The sequence below is a fragment of the Microtus oregoni genome, unplaced genomic scaffold, assembly GCF_018167655.1.
Source record: "Microtus oregoni isolate MIOR12 unplaced genomic scaffold, Mior012 000017F_ref0000208, whole genome shotgun sequence".
Classification (NCBI taxonomy): domain Eukaryota; kingdom Metazoa; phylum Chordata; class Mammalia; order Rodentia; family Cricetidae; genus Microtus; species Microtus oregoni.
In genome coordinates this window covers 37,020,788-37,039,300 of record NW_024543076.1, presented here as the reverse complement: position 1 = coordinate 37,039,300, position 18,513 = coordinate 37,020,788, and positions in this window count along the sequence as shown.

The following is an 18,513-nucleotide window of genomic DNA, read 5'->3' as shown; positions in this document are numbered from 1 at the left end:
TATATATATGCATACATATATGTATGTGTGTTGCATATATCAACCCTGTTGAGTCCATATTTGCTCTTTATGTGTATCTGTAAATGGTAAACACGGAGGGTGCTCATGCATAGAAGTTTAACTCTGCTCATTCTAGAAGTCATTAGTTTCTTGTGGTACATTGTCAAGGACTGAGGCCGCATGCGTGTTCTCCCTTGCAGATTAGTTATGCTGTTTGCCCGGCCTTGCTTACATGGCCATTTCTAGGAGGGACCGCTGCCTCTCAGAGTCTGAGGTATTCAAGAACAAAGACACATTTAATATGTATCAAGAACAGGAGTTTGCTTCTTGGGAGGGGCTGTTTTATTTGTTCTTCGCTGGTTTGCTCATTTGTTGAGTTAGAGTGTCACACAATGTCACACTGAAACATTACCCAGGCTGGCCTGGAACTCACTGTGTACCTGTGACTGGACTCAAACCTTTTTCTCAGAATCTTGAATTTGAAAGCAAAAGTTAAAAACACACACACACACACACACGGAGATAATAAAATTTATTTAAGAAGAAATAACTGTACATTTTGTTCTTGTAGAATGATCAAGAGGTCTGCCCTATTCCCATTTTTAATTAGTGGGAAAGAAATATGTGGTGCAGAAACTGCTTAACCGAATTCGAGAAAGCTGTGGTAGCTGACAGGTTTGTTCTGTATCAGAGGTGGGCACTGACTATTGTGGGACTTTTTAACAATGATTTTATCCACAAAGAATTCTGGGATACTCTCTGGATGTGCATAATTTGATAAAATTGGGAATCATGAACTAAGGATGAAATATTTCAAATGAAACCAAATCGTTAGCTCGCTATAGAAGAATAATGGGAGACCTGGCAAGGATTACCTCTGGAAAATGAATCAGAGTGCTATGAGATGCAATATATCAGCGATAAGTCTAGCCTGCTTCAGAGCCGCGGAGATTGCAGAAATGAGTCGGAATCACTTGAGCATCGCAAATCCTGGGCCATATATTTTATTCCCAGCCCTGCCCTTTGTGCTGCTTCCAAGTCCAAAGCTGCAGTTGATTTCAAAGGCACTGGATGAGAGATAAAGAGGAATAAGGATTGTTCTACCTCAGCGGTTCATGATCCCTCAAAGGCCACTGATTTTCAGAGAATATGGAGCGCGTGGCATCTTCGCAAAATAGATCCCCCTACTCGTTTTTACCCTATTTCCACGAGGTAGTACAAGCATTTATCCAATTTACCATGAAAAGCGAGTTTCCATGTCCAGAAAATCGCACTCTTCCCTTTTCCACTAGAAAGATCCCTGAAGCTCAAATTAAACATAACTCTTCGAAGCTATTTTCAGAGAAGCCAGCATCCCAACAAGGGAAATAAATGCAATATTTTCAAATGAAAGCATCTCTGATATTAAGTTTAATAAAATTTTACACTATAATTGCACATTTAAAACTAGATTTGGAATTATTCATTTAAAATGATACAAATTCTTCATCTTAAATTCTTCCACTTAAAAATATATTATGGGGCAGCATTTATGCTATCTAATAAGTTGCTTAAATGTGTATTTTGAATTCTCAAAAGTTAAATTTTTCTACATAACATTTTCTGATTTATATTATATATAAGTACCTACTTTTCCCTTTGAAAATATGTTTGGAACACTGTGTATTTGCCTATATCCACTTATGAATCATGTAATTATAATATTTTACTAATGATGGTTAAGTCTGCAATATTTTTAAGTTAGCTATGCTAAGATTTAGTGTGGCTCTTTTTTATGCCAAACATGTACATAAAAACTTATTTCAAAATATTCATTCAATATTGGTGACAAAATTTATTAGAGGAAATAAACTAGGAAGCTGATGTACTAAGTAAAAAGAGTGAATATTCACTGAAAACAAAACTCATATTTTAGTAGTTTATATATCTAAATAATGAAAATTAGAGAGCAGCACGTTGCCCAAGATTACAGAAAAAACACAGCAGAAACATGTATACTAATCTTTCTAAAATTAAAATTCTATAAGAAAATGTTTTAATGAAGTATTCTTTATTTGGGGGAATTCTAAACTATGATTTTTACATAGAAAGAATATCACTGACCAAAACAAAAAACATGTTTAATTTGTAAGCTATATTCTGATCTGGAGTTATTGCCTTCTTCTCCATAAAGCCATGTGCTGAATGCCAGCATAGGGAAGAGAGCAGTTATACTGTCAATGGAGACAAACCTCTAACACAACTGGCAAACTCCCTTCCTCAATACTGAAAGAGAAATATATTTTCAGGCCTTCAGTCCATTCAATCTATCAAATCTATTTTCCTATTTTGTGTTTGTGTTTTTGTTTGTTTGTTTTATCTTTAGTTTTTAGAAAGAATTTCTTTGTGTAACTCATGCTGTTTACCTGGCTGGCCTCGAACTCACAGAGATCCACTTGCCACTGCCTCCCTAGTGCTGGGATTAAATGTGTGTGCCACACTGCCTACCTACCAAATTTAATTTAATGTGTTCTTTCAGCAGGAAGTATGACATAGAAACTATGTAAAGTGTGAACATTGTTGTGTACCAATAAAGTTTTATGATTACAGAAATTTTAATATCCTATCATATTAAAGTGGTAATGAACATGATTAAATAAAATTTTGTTCAACTATTTAAGAATATTAAAATCATTCTCAGTCACAAGTAGTTCTAAAAGAAACATTAGTCTGAATGTTGGAATAGAGCTATTGAAGAACTTCGTTTACTCCTATACACACCTAGCTTGAAAACACAGAAATCACCATGGACATTTGATTTAGGGTCCCTAAATTTAGTGATTTTTTAAAGGAAGAACATACTCTGTATTTAAATTTTTTTAATATAATGGTACTGAGCCTGTTATATTCTTGTCTTCTGTGGTGGTTTCAATGAAACTGGCACCCATATGTGCATATGTTTCTATGCTTGCTCTGCATTTGGTGGAACTTTTTCAGAAGGATTAGGAGGTGTGGCCTAGTTGAAGAAAGTGTGGACTCAACATCATTCCAATTGGCTGTTATTTTCTCTTACTCTTAGCTAATACACACACACACACACACACACACACACACTCACTCACTCATGTATATATGCATATATGTCATTATAACAAAATTACAAATGCTTGATAAAGCTTTGAGATAAAATAAATATTTTCTAAGCCAAAATAGAATCAGTACATGCTGAGCATAGGTATGCAACCTGTTAGTTTATGACTGAGAATTAGAAATTTCACCTGAGTCATGGTGGGACTATGCCTTTAATTCTAGCACTCAGGAGACAGAAGCAGATGCATCTTCCAGTTTCAGGACAGTCTTGTCTACAGAATGATTTGCAGGACAGCCAGGGCTGCACAAAGAAACTCAGTCTTGAATAGCAAAACAAAATATAAATTCATGTTTAGTAAAAAACAAAATTTGATATAAAAATTTACATGAGATGTTGCTCTACAGGTATGCTGAGCTTTAGAATATAAACACTTTGCCATTCTAAGGATCTTAAACTTATCTGGGAAGATGAAGTTGGTGATAAATTCTCAGCAAGTGTATACTACATAAAACAATTCAGACAAACGCTATGTTAGTGGATACAGGCAACAAGGAGCCAAGAGCCATGCCCATGTTGGTCGTTTGGACCAAAAAGGTGCCACTGGCAAAACAGTAATTTCAAACCTAAAAATTATGTTGTTTATGGATGAGATCTTTTATTTGTTTGCTTAATATTTTGTGGATGGTAAAACCCAGGTGAGTTTAGGACAATGCACACTGCCTGAAGTCAGACACACAGGGGCTTAACAAACTTACAGTAGAAGTTTATTTTTCCTTATTTATCAGTATTTAAGTTTTGAGTTCAAAAGTCTTCAGAAGGAAAGAAACAAAACCAAACACACACACACACACACACACACACACACACACAAAACTAATGAAAAGATTGTGAAAACTACAGAAGATGTAGAAGTTGGCAGTGTAAAAGCTGTCAGGTCTTTCAGGGTCCTGATTAACACCCATACCGATAGCCATCCATACTAAGAAAAAAGCCAAAAGCCATCTATACAATTTTTCATAGTAAGGAATTTATAACATTTCAACATGACAGCATTTATGACAGATATGAAGTCATTCTTCATATGCAAATTGGAACCATGAACTCTTTTGCAAGACCTTTATATTTAATCTCAGAAATTACAATTAATTATATGGGTATCTAATGGGGTATTTTACAACGATTATTCCACTATGTCAATGAAATAAGTTTCTCAGATGATTATGCTTCTCTAAGGACAAAATTTTCTTGGGAATGGTTAGAAGGTGTTCATTTGTCTATATGAATTTTACAACAGGCTAGACAGAGAACCCATGTTGCCAATTGAGCATGGATATCCTGTCTGAAAGATCTTCAAACTTAACAGGTTAATAAGATTTTATGTATCCAACTTCCATATCAATGTTCTTGAAATTACCAATAAAATGCATCTGGTCCATCAATGTAAATAACTGTAGTAAAATTGTGCTATTATTGGTCATTCACCAATGTAAATATGACATCTTCTTAAATATTTATATCTACGAATTTTAAAATGATTTTCTTATTTCTTACATAGAAATTTTCTCATGTGTGCCAGCTCAGTTTTGTTGTTCTGGTTAGCCTTATTTTAAACCTCCCCATTATTCATCAAACGATCCTCAGGAGAAGTTTGTCAAATGTGCTTCCTGAGAAAGGCACTCAAGGCCAAGAGTTTATAAAAAGCAGGCAAGAGACCTGGTTTCCCTGAGCACTGAAACTACTTCAATGACTTTGTCTTTTTCACATGCAAGTAGAATTTTCCTTTGATGTAATAGTTCTACTGTGTTAAAACTTGGACAAGCATTTAAGTTTGACTTCAAAATCCTTGCTAACCTAATTTACTACTTTTTTTACACCTCTTGTAAATCATTTGAGAGGGGTTGCAAAGCAGAAGAATCTGTCAAGAAGACAAAGATATAAGAAGAAAAGTTTATTGATAGTGTATTTATGGGTTTTGTAGTTTCTAGAAAATTGGCTAAATGAGGAACGTTAGAGAACGAGAGGAAAACAGAGCAGAAAGATGGGAAGAGAATGAAAAGAGACAAAGAGGGGATACTAAAAACATAATTTTGAGAGAAATCAATGCGGATGGCTGTTCTTCAATGTTGGAAACAAGGTGTAAGAGTGAATTCTTGACCATAACTCTATGTTCCATAATACACAGTACATAGAGTTTCACAGTAAAAAAGGAAACTTCTAGAAAATATTGATAGAAATATAAAAGGTTATTTGCAAGGAACTATCACGTAATTGTGGATTCTGATTATCATGCATTGTGGTATCTGAAAGCTGTGGAACCAAGAAAACAAGTGTAGAAATTCAGTTTGAATGCTAGTGTCTAAGAACCATGTTTGATGGAAGTGGATAATTATGCTATAAAGATTTCCTGTGACATTATTTGTGGAACCATACACAGAGATCTCTGCACCCAATACAGGACTAACGGCAGACCAAAGAAATTATTGTACCAAGTCTACCTCAGTAAACAAATCCATTAGAATTGCTTAAGGGAAGAAAAGTTGAGGGCTTACTTACAAGAGAAAAAGAGAGATGGGTAGCTGAAAACCAATAAAGCCTGCAGTTCAGGTGATGATTCTTGCAAGCTGCATCCCTGTGTTACACTGGAAAAGAGATATACCACACAGAATTCCTAGCAATTGATAACTACATATATGACATCAGCAAAGGGCCTCATTGTCTGTCTTTCCATTTTCCTTTAGAAAGGAAAATAAATCCATTCTTCTGCTGTCTATTTTTCTCTGAGTCTTCAAAGACACATTCATAATAATATATGTGGATTTTTTTCCTAAATCACATAATAATCTACTATTGAAAAATCTTCATAGGTGTATCAAGAAAAAAACTTGTTTTGTTGACTTACTGGGTATACCTTATTCTAGCCAAATTCAGATTTTAGGTGACCGACAACCGACACAGCCGATAAGAGAATTCTGTAGGAGTTCGCACTGCATACTCCCTGAAATAAAAGCCAAAGTGTGAATAGCAAATGCTGCTTCTGAAAAAAAAAACTGCAGAATAACACACATATGTTCCTAGTATTATATGCTTATGCCTTAACTGCATTGAGGAATAACTGCAGAATACGCCAGGAGTGAGGGAGGCTAGGTTATGGTCGGGGATATAATAGAATAAGATCCTTGTTAGTGGACAACAGTTTGTTCCTAAAGCCTCATAAGGAAAATGACAAGTTTAATTATACTCTTGGAGTATGAATAAACTCACAAAATAAAGTCACCTAGCTCTCTACCTTACTATCCTGCCTCTCTCCACAACAGCACAACAAGAGGAAGAAAATAAATCAAAAGTGGACAATGGACCCTGAATATCCCTTTTCTCTCTGATGCATCTGACACATTTTAGAGAATTGGCTTTATGTATAGAGGATAAGATATTGGATAATATGTTGAACTAGGCAGATTATAAGTACAAAAGTGTTCTTTGAAACAAGAACTTAAGATAATATTAGGGCTATATTGAAGAAGAGTTAGCAAGCAAATTCAAAAAATATATTATTTGTGTCACAAAGTGCAAGCAATTCATTTTATATATTGTTTATGCAAAGCTGATACAAGATACACACACACATACACAAATGCACACACACACACACACACACACAGAGAGAGAGAGAGAGAGAGAGAGAGAGAGAGAGAGAGAGAGAGAAAGGGAAACAGAGAATGAGTGAGGACAATATTATACAAAATTATTGTTCTTTCCATCAGTGACTTTCATTAATACCTTTTAATAATTGCAGAAAAAAAACTGTCAGTGGATTGTAGTGCTGCTCCAAAGACCATTTACATCATCTCCCTCAAAAGAGATTTTTAGCTTCCCAGACTGGTTAATTCTCTGAGACATCAGAATTCACCTAAAACTCAGACTTAACTTTATCAAAACCCAAATTGTGAGTAAGATATTGGAAACAGTAATGTAAATGCACAATCAAGTGGAATATAGTCTGCTAAATATAAAGTAGAAGTTCATGGAAAAATACGACGCATTAAAAATATTCCTTATTTTTCTGTCCTATGTGGAAAAAAAAAGTTACCAAATATTTCTACAAACATCCATTGCTACCAGGAATGGAGGTTTATTTGTAATCTGACAATTTATCTGCCTGAGACAGCCTGGACTACAAAGTAAGTTACAAATCATTGAGCTATAGAATGAAACCTACAAAAATAAAAATCAGTTGCACACTATTGTCAAGCTCATTTAATTGTAGCTATCATGATTGCAGTATCATTCTTCTTATATATTCTGGATGACCCTCCACAATGCCCCCCGGCACAATTGGTTGAAGGAAAATAAAATAAACTAAGAAAGGTAAGAATGCTAGAGAGATGGCTCAGCAGTGAAGAGCAATTGCTGGTGTTTTAGAGGATCCAGGTTTATTTCCCATCAGCCACATTGTGGTTCAGGACCATCCATAACACTCGTTCCAGAAGATTCGATGCTCTTCTCTGACCTTCTTGGGCAAACCATATGGATATGGTACCAATACATACATAAAAGCAAAGCAATCATAGACCTAAAATGAAATCAATAAATCTAAAAACAGTTCACATAATAAAGACGTAGGCCAAAGGCTCCTCTTTCACACTCATGCTTATTATTCACTTAGTAATCTGAAAATTTCTCATCTAGGACCCACCTTTTACAATCCCTCCCATTTCCAGTACTACGCAAAAACTGATATTTTAGTGAACAGACATCTAGGGGACAATCATCAATCAAAACACAATGTGAATCTTTTGTTGAGCAATTTTCAGATCAAATTTTAGAACTCAATCCTAGATATGACTTACTTAATAGCTCTTTTATCACATTGTTCATTAAATTTTTAATTGACAGGAAAATTAATGAAATTGAACAGTAGGATAGTATAATGAACATATGAAGATGTGGAATTACCTCAAGATTATCTATTCCTCTAAAATATTTATCTAGTATTTATTGGATACCAGATGCCTGTCATGCACAATTCTTCAGAGACACTAATCTGTAAAGGAAGAAAAAACAACATTAACTACCACCGAGGAACTTCTAGTCTTATGAAGGATTGGTAATTGCTTATAATTGAAAGCATTAAAACCACAGGAAAAGGTGTAAATTACACATTTGATGATCAATTAAAAAGTTTTATACACTGTGAGTTTTCTCACTAAGTTCAAAAGAAATAATGACTCTCAAGGATTAATTAACTACTTTGAAGGCTATGGAAAATAACTTAGAAACACAGATCTCAATTTGTATGTACATATGCTGCACCGTATAAAACCAAAGGAAAGTTTCAACAGTGACATGAGGACTTGAGAAGTCAGCTCTTTGCAGCTTCAGTGATAAAAGTTGAAACACTGAAGTGCTGGCGGGCATTTCTGTAATACAATTTCTTTGACTTCTCTTTGAGAAAGGGAAATCTCTCTCTCTCTCTCTTTTTTTTTTCTAGGCACTTCGTGTAGCACGTTAATTCAGCATTAATTATAGAACATGTCAAACTGTATTTCAGTCAAAGCTCCGTATAAGTCTCCTGAGCTTTCTTAATGACAGTAATTATAGGTCATAAAAAGAGTCGTCTAAAATTAACATTTCTCTCATGTCTTGATAGGAGAATGTAAATGGCTGCACAGTACAGATGTTTTGATTAGTAAATTTACACTTCCTTTTTAGTTTCAATGCTTGTCAAACTTCAGTGTTAAACTCAAGGTGCTGTTTCTTTCCTCTCTCAGAGTACATAAAGGCACGTGGAAGATGCTTGCAGAAGTTCTCTGTGTGCTTTACTTTGCTGTTTATTGTGAAATCAAGGAATAAATGTAGGATTTTCTAGGTAGTAAGCACCCGTGGTCTTTCTGGGATGAGCAAAAGATTTTAGCCTTGAGAAACACTGGTGTCGGCTGATGGGAATGATTTATTAGGGTGTTAAAAAAAAAAACAGCATGCCAGTTCCATGCATATCTGAATCTCCTAGCAAGCCATGTTTTATCATATAGTATCAGAAAGAAAACACATAAAATCTGCTGTATTCTGAGCTGTCAAAATTTACTTACCAGAAAACGAGAATGGAAACATTCTGCTTTAAACAATGTTAATATCATCAAACATCCAGGGAAATATAACAAATTAAAAGAGAATCACTTCAAAGAATAAAAGGCCTACACCTTGAGTAATAATAAATCTAATACTTGACATTCATCTCCCTAGAAAATAAAATTAGATAAACTTTTGCAAGGGCATTCAGAACAGCCAATCCAGTTTATTAATAATTTCCTGTTTTTATATTGGAAGCTCATATTATCTAGCCTCAGCCACAGTAGACCTCCACAGATATTTAATAAAGCTGCCGTCTGTAATCCTCTCTGATTACCTATAACCTTCCAGCTATAACACATATTGTGCCACAGCTTCACGGAAGGACAGCACACTGTCACCCGCTATGATGTTTGACAGCTTATTCTGTAACATCAGGCCTGCACAAAATTACTTTTTCCAAATTCATCCCTAGTTAATAATGAAAGCAATAATGGTATTCAGCATGCGTAATATTCCAAGAAGGCAAAATGAGGCAATAGAGGGAAAAAGATTAAAGAACGACTATTATGGAAGGAAGATCAAAAATGGAATCTTGTACCACATAACAGTGCTTCAATTATAATGCCACGCCAAGAGTTCTTCATATCACTTACAAAACCACACTGCAGAGCCAACCTGGGAGAGATTTCCCATTGTATTTACTCTGGCTAGGTGATTGTTCCAGTTCATTGAGGATAACCTTTGAAATGTCTTTTTTTAAATTATTCTTGGGCATTCTCTTAGGACACAAAAACACATAACTTTAATGCAAACATCTAGTTAATAGAAATACATTCCTTTTGTCTCACTGGTTTGCAACAGTAATAATGTATTTTTTTATAAAAATGGATCAGACTAAAGCTAACCCAAATTCACAAGTGCACCAAATCAAATTTAATAGGGTTTTTAAAAGATGAAACACCAATTTAAAAATCTCAACTTGGGTTGAAAAATAGATGTTTATATAATTTAGGCAGTACTGAGTATATTACATCTGTCTTCATTAAAAACAATGGTTGACCTTGACTTTGTGATGTTAAGATTTTCTTTTTTCTTTTCCTTCCTCGCTCCCTCCTTCCCTCTTTCGCTTTCTTTCCTTCTTTCTACCTTTCTTCTCTGCCTTCTCCTTTCTTACCCTTTCGTCTCCTTCCCTCCCCTTCCTTCCTCTCCCCTTAAATTTCCTCTCCTATCTCCTAGTATTTTTTCTCTATTTCATACTTCTTTTGCTTTATCTTTGTATCTCTTCTTTCCTCCTTCCCTTTTGTTTATTTTAGTACTACAAACTTTCTCTGAAAGAAAGCCTTCATGTATTCTGCATTTTTGAGGAGATAAAAACTGACTATGTAATAAATTTATCATTTATTTATTTACTTACTTTACATGTCAACCACAGATTCCACTCACTCCTATGTTCCCATTCCCCCCTCCCACCTCTCTTCTATTACCCTTCCATACCCTCCTCCCTGACACATGAACTGGCTCTTTGGAACCCATTTCTTATGGTGGGATGCCGTGTTCAGCCTTGATGCAAAGGAGAAGAGCTTGGCCCAGCCTCAAATTGATATGCCATGCTTTTTAGACTCCCATGGAAGGTCTGTTTTTCTAAATTTATCTTTTTTAATGAGAGCTTCTAAAAGAAAAAAATTATAACCAAGTTAAGTGATTTTGTCAATTCCACAACACAATGTGTCCATGTCTCAAGTGTATACCCACACTATGTTCCACATTGTCCTATGGATATAATAAGAATATATAACTGAAATTGAAGCTTTGTTGCTGATTAGGCTTCTCCTAACCTGCTGCCCGTTGATCTTTAACTCTGAGGTAAAATCTAGTTCCTCTTAGGTCTTCATGATAAAAACGCAAGTGAGGTATTTCCTACTTCTTTTTGTGCTCTGTTCATATCCTATTCTTCATACAGTTTTAATATCTTAGTGCATCAAATTTAATCACTTATTTTTCTCCATTGTTCACAGTTATTGATCTTGGTAACTGAGCGTGGCTCTGCTTAGACTTCTTATACACACCGTTTGCTGTTGTTGTGCTCTAACACAATGAAACATCCCACCAAGGGGAGCATTTTGAAATTTGAACATCAAGTTTCTTTCTTTGTAAAACCTCCAATTGCTTTCAATTGCCATTAAAATGAGTTAGAAATTCTTAATATGGTTTGAGGAAGTGTATAATTTTACACAGCCCACCTCAGGTGGTTCTGATTTCCATGTTGCTCAATACACTCAACTGTGACATTCCTTCCTGTTCCCTGGCTTTAATACTTAGCTCTCCTCTTGTTTATCAAATTATCCACAGAACTCTTCACCGGTTGCTCTCCTCCTTCCCATGCCTCAGTCGACATTGCTGCCCTTGCATCCAAAGGACATGCCACAAGGACATGTGCTTAGCTTTGTTCATAGCATTGCATTGTTTGTCATAGCCAGAATCTGGAAACAAGCTAAATGCCCCTTAACCAAATATGGATAAGGAAAATGTGGCACATTTACACAATGGAGTACTGCACAGCAAAAATAATAAATAAATAAAAAATAAAATAAAATAAAACCTGACATCTTGAATTTTGCAGGCAAATGGATGGAGATAGAAAACATCATATTGAATGAGATAACCCAGACACAGAAAGACAAGTGAAGCCGGGCGGTGGTGGCGCACGCCTTTAATCCCAGCACTTGGGAGGCAGAGTCAGGTGGATCTCTGTGAGTTCGAGACCAGCCTGGTCTACAAGAGCTAGTTCCAGGACAGGCTCCAAAACCACAGAGAAACCCTGTCTCGAAAAACCAAAAAAAAAAAAAAAAAAAAAAAAAAAAAAAAAAAAAAAAAAAAAAAGAAAGACAAGTGAAGAAAACCAGCCTACAAATCAAAATCCCAGAGAATTTAGACAACAATGAGGAAACTAAGAGAGACATACATAGATCTAATCTACAAGGGAAGTAGAAAAAGACAAGATCTCCTAAGTAAATTAGGAGCCTGGGGACCTTAGGAGAGGGTTGAGGGAGAAGGGAAAGACAGGGAGGGTAGCAGAGAAAAATGTAAAGCTCAATTAACAAAAACATTGACATGAGCACATTTTAGTGGAAGTTGCAATTTTTTTAAAATGTAGTTAGAATTGTTCACTTTACAAAGAAGCACACCTGGCCATAAACCTGTCTTCTCCATTTTTTTTTCCTACATGGATATGAGCCTATGGTTTAACAGCTCATTGAATGAAGACTAGAGACTATGGTTCAGAGGAGGAAGGCTCTGCTCTAAGGTCATTTGTTCAAACAGTGGCAAGTCAGGGCATGAGCTTAACTCTTCAGGCTCAAGTCAAACACATTAACAGTAAATTTTTTTTTAATTTATTTATTTATTAATGATTTCTGCCTCCTCCCCGCAACTGCTTCCCATTTCCCTCCCCCTCCACCGATTAAGTCCCCCTCCCTCATCTGCTCGAAGAGCAATCAGTGTTCCCTGACCTGTGGGAAGCCCAAGGACTGCCCACCTCTATCCAGGTCTCATAAGGTGAGCATCCAAACTGTCTAGGCTCCCACAAAGCCAGTACGTGCAGTAGGATCGAAAACCCACTGCGATTGTTCTTGAATTCTCAGTAGTCCTCATTGTCCGCTATGTTCAGCAAGTCCGGATTTATCCCATGCTTTTTCAGACCTAGGCCAGCTGGCCTTGGTGAGTTCCCGATAGAACAGTAAATTTTAAAAATACATTTTTCATTAAAAAGGAGACAATGTATGTCCCTTTGCCAACCCGGAACATTTTCTATAATGATCTTCAAAGCAGCAAAGGATTGTGCAAACATATACAGACACTAGAATTCCTTGATTGGAACAACCTTTCTCAATAGTTTAATATTTTTTGGCTTGCTATTGTAAATATACTTACCATTACTGTACTATTCATGTATTAATTTTATTCCTTCAAGATTAAATGAACCTCTTGACTTTGAATTCATGAAATACATATTTGCCGCTTTGTCTCTCAAGATTTGACCCAGTGTAAGCATTCTAGATAAACCTTAACTCACTCTCCAACTTATGCACCCAGTGCATAATGACTATTTATATAGACAGGCATTAGCCAAATAAAAATCACAAATTATGTTAGAAAATAAATAGAAATTTCTCCTTCTTCCAAATGATTTATATGTTTGTTTTCCAAAGAGCCTATTTACAAGTTGTGCTACATATAATTAATAGTGCTAGTAGATTTCCTTGTTTAGTTATACAAATGTTTTGAGAAAAAAACATGATATGATTCATTGTCATAATTCAAACAACTTCTTGCAGATATATAGTTGGTGATGAAGTGTTTATCTTTCAATTCAATTTTCTAATAAAACATAACATCTAAGATATTTCTCCTTCAGTCTTTCAATAGGAAGCCTGAATAAACCTCGCACACGAGACCAGCAAGTCACAAAGGAAGTTCTGATAATGTTGTAACTCTGTTTAATTTTTCAAAAAAAGATATTCTTTTATATATCATGAACTTTGATTTTGTTTCTGGATTCTAAGGTTCATAATTTGCATTGTATTCCAAAATGTTCAAAATAAATCAGGCAAAGAAAATAGACCATTAAAGGACAGTCCTTGAAAAAGCAGATATATTTTTATTAAATACCTTCATGAGTATGAGGCAGTGTGATGTTTAATACTGATTTTAAAATTGACAGAATCCTGAATGGACTAGGCAACAAACAGTTGGGCATATCTGTGATAGAATTCTTAGACTGTCTTAATTGGGATGGGTAGACCCATCCCAAATCTGGGTAACACAATTCCATGGGATGAAATCCTGTACTGAATAAGGAGAAATAAACTGAATTCTTTCCTCTTCATTTCTTGATTGCAGATGCAATGTAACTTCTGCCCTAGGTTCTTGATGTCATGTTATCCATGACAAGGGACTGTACCCTCAAACTGTGCAGCACCAGAATCAATAACCCTTTTTTTTAAAGTGAGTTTCATCATGTGAGGTATATTATCAAAGCAATAAAATAAGAAATGCAACTAAACTTGCCATTCCTGACACATGGTGGATTGTTGTGAGAGCTCTGATAGGAAATTTCCATGAAGGCTGATGTTCGTTTATTTCTCTTCTTCTGGGGGAACCACAGACTCTGCCTTCTTGCACTTTATTAGTTCTTCTCTGATGGAGGGTTTCTCTTCAGCAAAAAGAATTATAAATAGTGAATGAAAGGTTTCAAATGAACCTGCTAAGAGAGTCCTTTCACGGACTTTGGGAGACATGCTCAGGCATAATTTTGGAACCATTTGCTACAGTAATGGACTCTCATGCTATGATTATATGGCAGTTTTTGCTTAGTTTTAAAGATTCTACATACACTAAAATGAATAAAAATGATTACATTTTTATGAGTTAAAAATTTTTATGTGAGTAAAAAAGATACCCAGTTAATTTTTCTGCTTGGGTAACAAGAACCAGCAGAAATGAGTGGCCCAGAGACCTAGGCTAAAACCAAACACTACCAGTCAAAAACAACAATGAACAAACAAACACAACAACAGCTATCAATAAAATGATTTCTAAAAATATTCTGTTGTACTCATAGATCAGTGCCTAATTCAGAGGCTCTCTTCAACAGTAGATGCGAATAGTCGAAGTGACCCACAGGAAGACATTTTACAGAGTCTAAATGTGATGTCTCCATTAAATTCCTCCACCCAGAGATTAGGGAACATGGTGAAAGATGAAGCAGAAAGTGTGTAAGAGTCAGAGGGGATGGATACTAAGAGAACAATGACCTCAAAATTTACTAAGAAAGGTATGGAAAAGTTCACAAAGATTGAAGCAGCAACACAGGCCTTTGTGGATCTGTATCAGGTTCTCTGTATATGTATTTTAGCATTTATTGTAGTATTTTTATTGGACTCCCTAGTATGAGAACAAGTGGGTCTCTGATTCATGTGCCTGTTCTTAGAGCTCTTCTTCTGTTGGATTGTCTTGTCCAACTTTGTTCTAATTGCTTATTATATTTTAGTTTGTCATGTTTTGTTGTTAACTCTTAGAAACCTGTAGTTTTCAAATGAGAGACAGAAAGAGAGTGGAACCAGAGAAAGATGAGGTATGGAGGAACTAGGAGTAGTAGAGGGAGGGAAATTATAATCAGGATATATTGTATAAAAAAATAATTTATTTTCAAGGAAAGGAAAAAAATTAAAAAAAAATCCAGTAATGTAAAACCTTATATAATATTTAAACATCATTATTACATTACTGTTGTCATGACATGTATTGTTTAGTTGTTTCCCTACTGAGCTATTAAACATTTGATAACATTTCAAATACTTTACTACTCTTTTTCTATGTTCTTATTTTAGTGTTTTACTAGATAATAAAAACATTTGATTTTATTGAATAAGAGACATTTTTTAGGTCATTTAACTAACATGGTTCTTTGTAAAGTTAAAACTCAAATAAGGAAAAGGTAATTTGTATCTACATAGATTTGAGAGATAATTACAATTTTTCACCATATTTCTGATATTAATACAACAGAGTGATAGTGATCCAGGAACCATTGTTGGGCCTTTAAGTTCTATGATTCTTTTTTTATCTCTACAACACTAAGCAACATACAATGGGTGAGTTGTTAGAACTGTGTGCTTGATTAGGCTTCATCATAGAAATTCTAACCATTCTCCTATTGTAGTTATTTATTGAAATGTTTAGAATGTTGTAGAATTACTACAGTATAGACAGTAAGAATATAAACAGATGTTCGAGAAAAAACGAGGTAATTTTGCTCATCAATGCAGAACACTTGCTTATTTTGTGACTTTACTAGATGACACAGGTTCTCTTTCTAAATTTGTGATCACAGCCTACACTTACTCACTGAAATGTCTGCCGAGATACTGTAGAAAACTCATACTTCCCTGGGATGGGGTTTTAGCTTAGAGGTAGAACACTCAACACATTTACATGAAGCACTTGCACATAAAAAAAATAAGCATTTAAAAACCTCAAAAGGTTTTTGCTTAATATTCAAGTATTCCATTCTGTACAATATTTTCTTTATTTCTGAAAACCCTGCCTGTGATATCACTGTAACATGAAGGGCCAGGCCTGCTTATTTGTTGTTGGGGTTTTTATCCTGCCCAGTACCCCACAACTGTTTAACCCCAAAGAAAATCACACAAAGATCTTTGTAAGTTATAAAGCTGATTGGCCCATTAGCTCTATCCTCTCACTGGCTAACTCTCACCTTTTCTTTTTTTTTTTTTTTTTTTTGGTTTTTCGAGACAGGGTTTTTCTGTAGCTTTGGTGCCTGTCCTGGAACTAGCTCTTGTAGACCAGGCTGGCCTCGAACTCCCAGAGATCCGCCTGCCTCTGCCTCCCGAGTGCTGGGATTAAAGGCTTGCACCAGCATCCCCCTCCCTCCTCCCCGCTAACTCTCACATCTTGATTAACCCATTTTTCTGATCTATGTTAGCCGTGTGGCTCAGTACCTTTTTTCAGTGGGGCAGATCACATCCTGCTGCTTCTGATGATCTGGGCAGGAGTGGCAGGAATCAATTTCCTCCTTCCCAAAATTCTCCTATTCTCATTACATCATTTCTACTTCCTGTCCGGTTTTCCCACCTATATTTCCTGCCTGGCCAATCAGCGTTTATTTATAACATGATTGACAGAATACAGACAATTCTCCCACACTATATCACTAATTCATGATATTTGATCTCAATGACCTTCATGTATATGAACAAACTTCTTTAAATATGATGTCCCTGTCACACAGGGAAATCCTACAATTAAGTGAGGACATTATGTTATGGTTCAGTAAAAAGATTGGTAATTTTGAAGTCCACAAGGACAGCAGAAGGAAAGGGGCTGACCTGGAAACACAATGATTTTTATTTATCTCATCAAGAAAAGTTATCACAAGGTGTAACTTAGTCCAGACCCTTTCATCTGAAGCCCTTTGTTTTTTCCAGAGCGACACACCTGTGTCAGTTTCCTACCCAAGAGGGTAGACACGTCTCTGTCCCATTCAAACTCTGCATATGAAAACTTTTTTCTTTTATAGTTTTTGTTCCTAAATTTAGGAAGGTATTTATTTGGTTTTGTTTGACTATACTATACATTATTATTATGTATAACATGATACATTGAACTAAATTAAAAGCTCACTGTACACATTTGCTCACATACTCTCTGGTGGAAGTAGTCAAAATCTACCTTCTAGAAATTGCTAAAATCAAAGCACATGTTTAACATCTACATCTAATATATCCTACAGTTGGCCTCCTCACCTTAAATTTTTTTTACACAATGACAAAAATCATTTATAAAATATTTGAGATAAATTAACATTAGGTCCTTCCCAGCAATGAAACAGATGAATGATATATGCATGAGGTAGGGGTGGGGTTCCAGACAAGACACTGTATGTAGACAAGTATTCAATGAAATAGAAACACGTAGGTCATGTGTTTTCTTATACAAAACAATAAAATTCACAAGAACCACAACACCAAACACTTTGCTTTGGAAACAATTCTGAGTTTCCAAAGGGAGCATTTTTCCCTCTAAGTCAGTTTAATAAAACTGAAGAATATTTGAGAAACTGAAGCACTACTTTGTGTTTATACTTTTATTTAGTCTTGATTGAAGAAAAGAATATGGACAATTGTATTCAGCCATGTTAATAGTACCAAACACTTTCTAGAATACAACTCTTGCCCTTGTCCTCTGTACTGTTAAATGTGTAACTGCTTGATGGGAGAGATATTTCAGGTTGTAAAACAAGAGTTGACTGGACAGAACTAGCTCGACTGAAATTAATGGGTTTTGAGCTATCATATTTTAGAATATATTTAATTTATTTAATTTAATTTTAAATTGAGTTCACTTCTCAGCAAAATTCTTATGAGCACAGATAATTAGCTAAGGTCCAAATTTTCCGGTGTATTCTAATTGGATGAGGGATTTCTTCAGGGCTCTTGACTGCAATATTTGATGTTTTCAAAATCAGAAATTGAAAGTCCAAGCCTAAAGCTGCTAGCCAACTTAGAAATGTATTACAGAAAGGGCATACATTAACAGAATGTAGCAATGGATTAGTATTTATAAATACATTTAATGGGTTTAATAACAGAGCTGTTACTATACTTTTTTTCAGGTGCCATTAAAAAATTCATTAAAACAACAGGCATTCCGTTGAATGAAAATCTGGAAAACATCTGTGAACAAAGTCATCCCCCATTCTCAGGACACCCTATGTGTCTGGATAATCACCTTCAAAGGGTTCTTCAAGCTTCCCATTTAAAAAACAAAGAAAGATGTCTTAAATATTTTGTTTT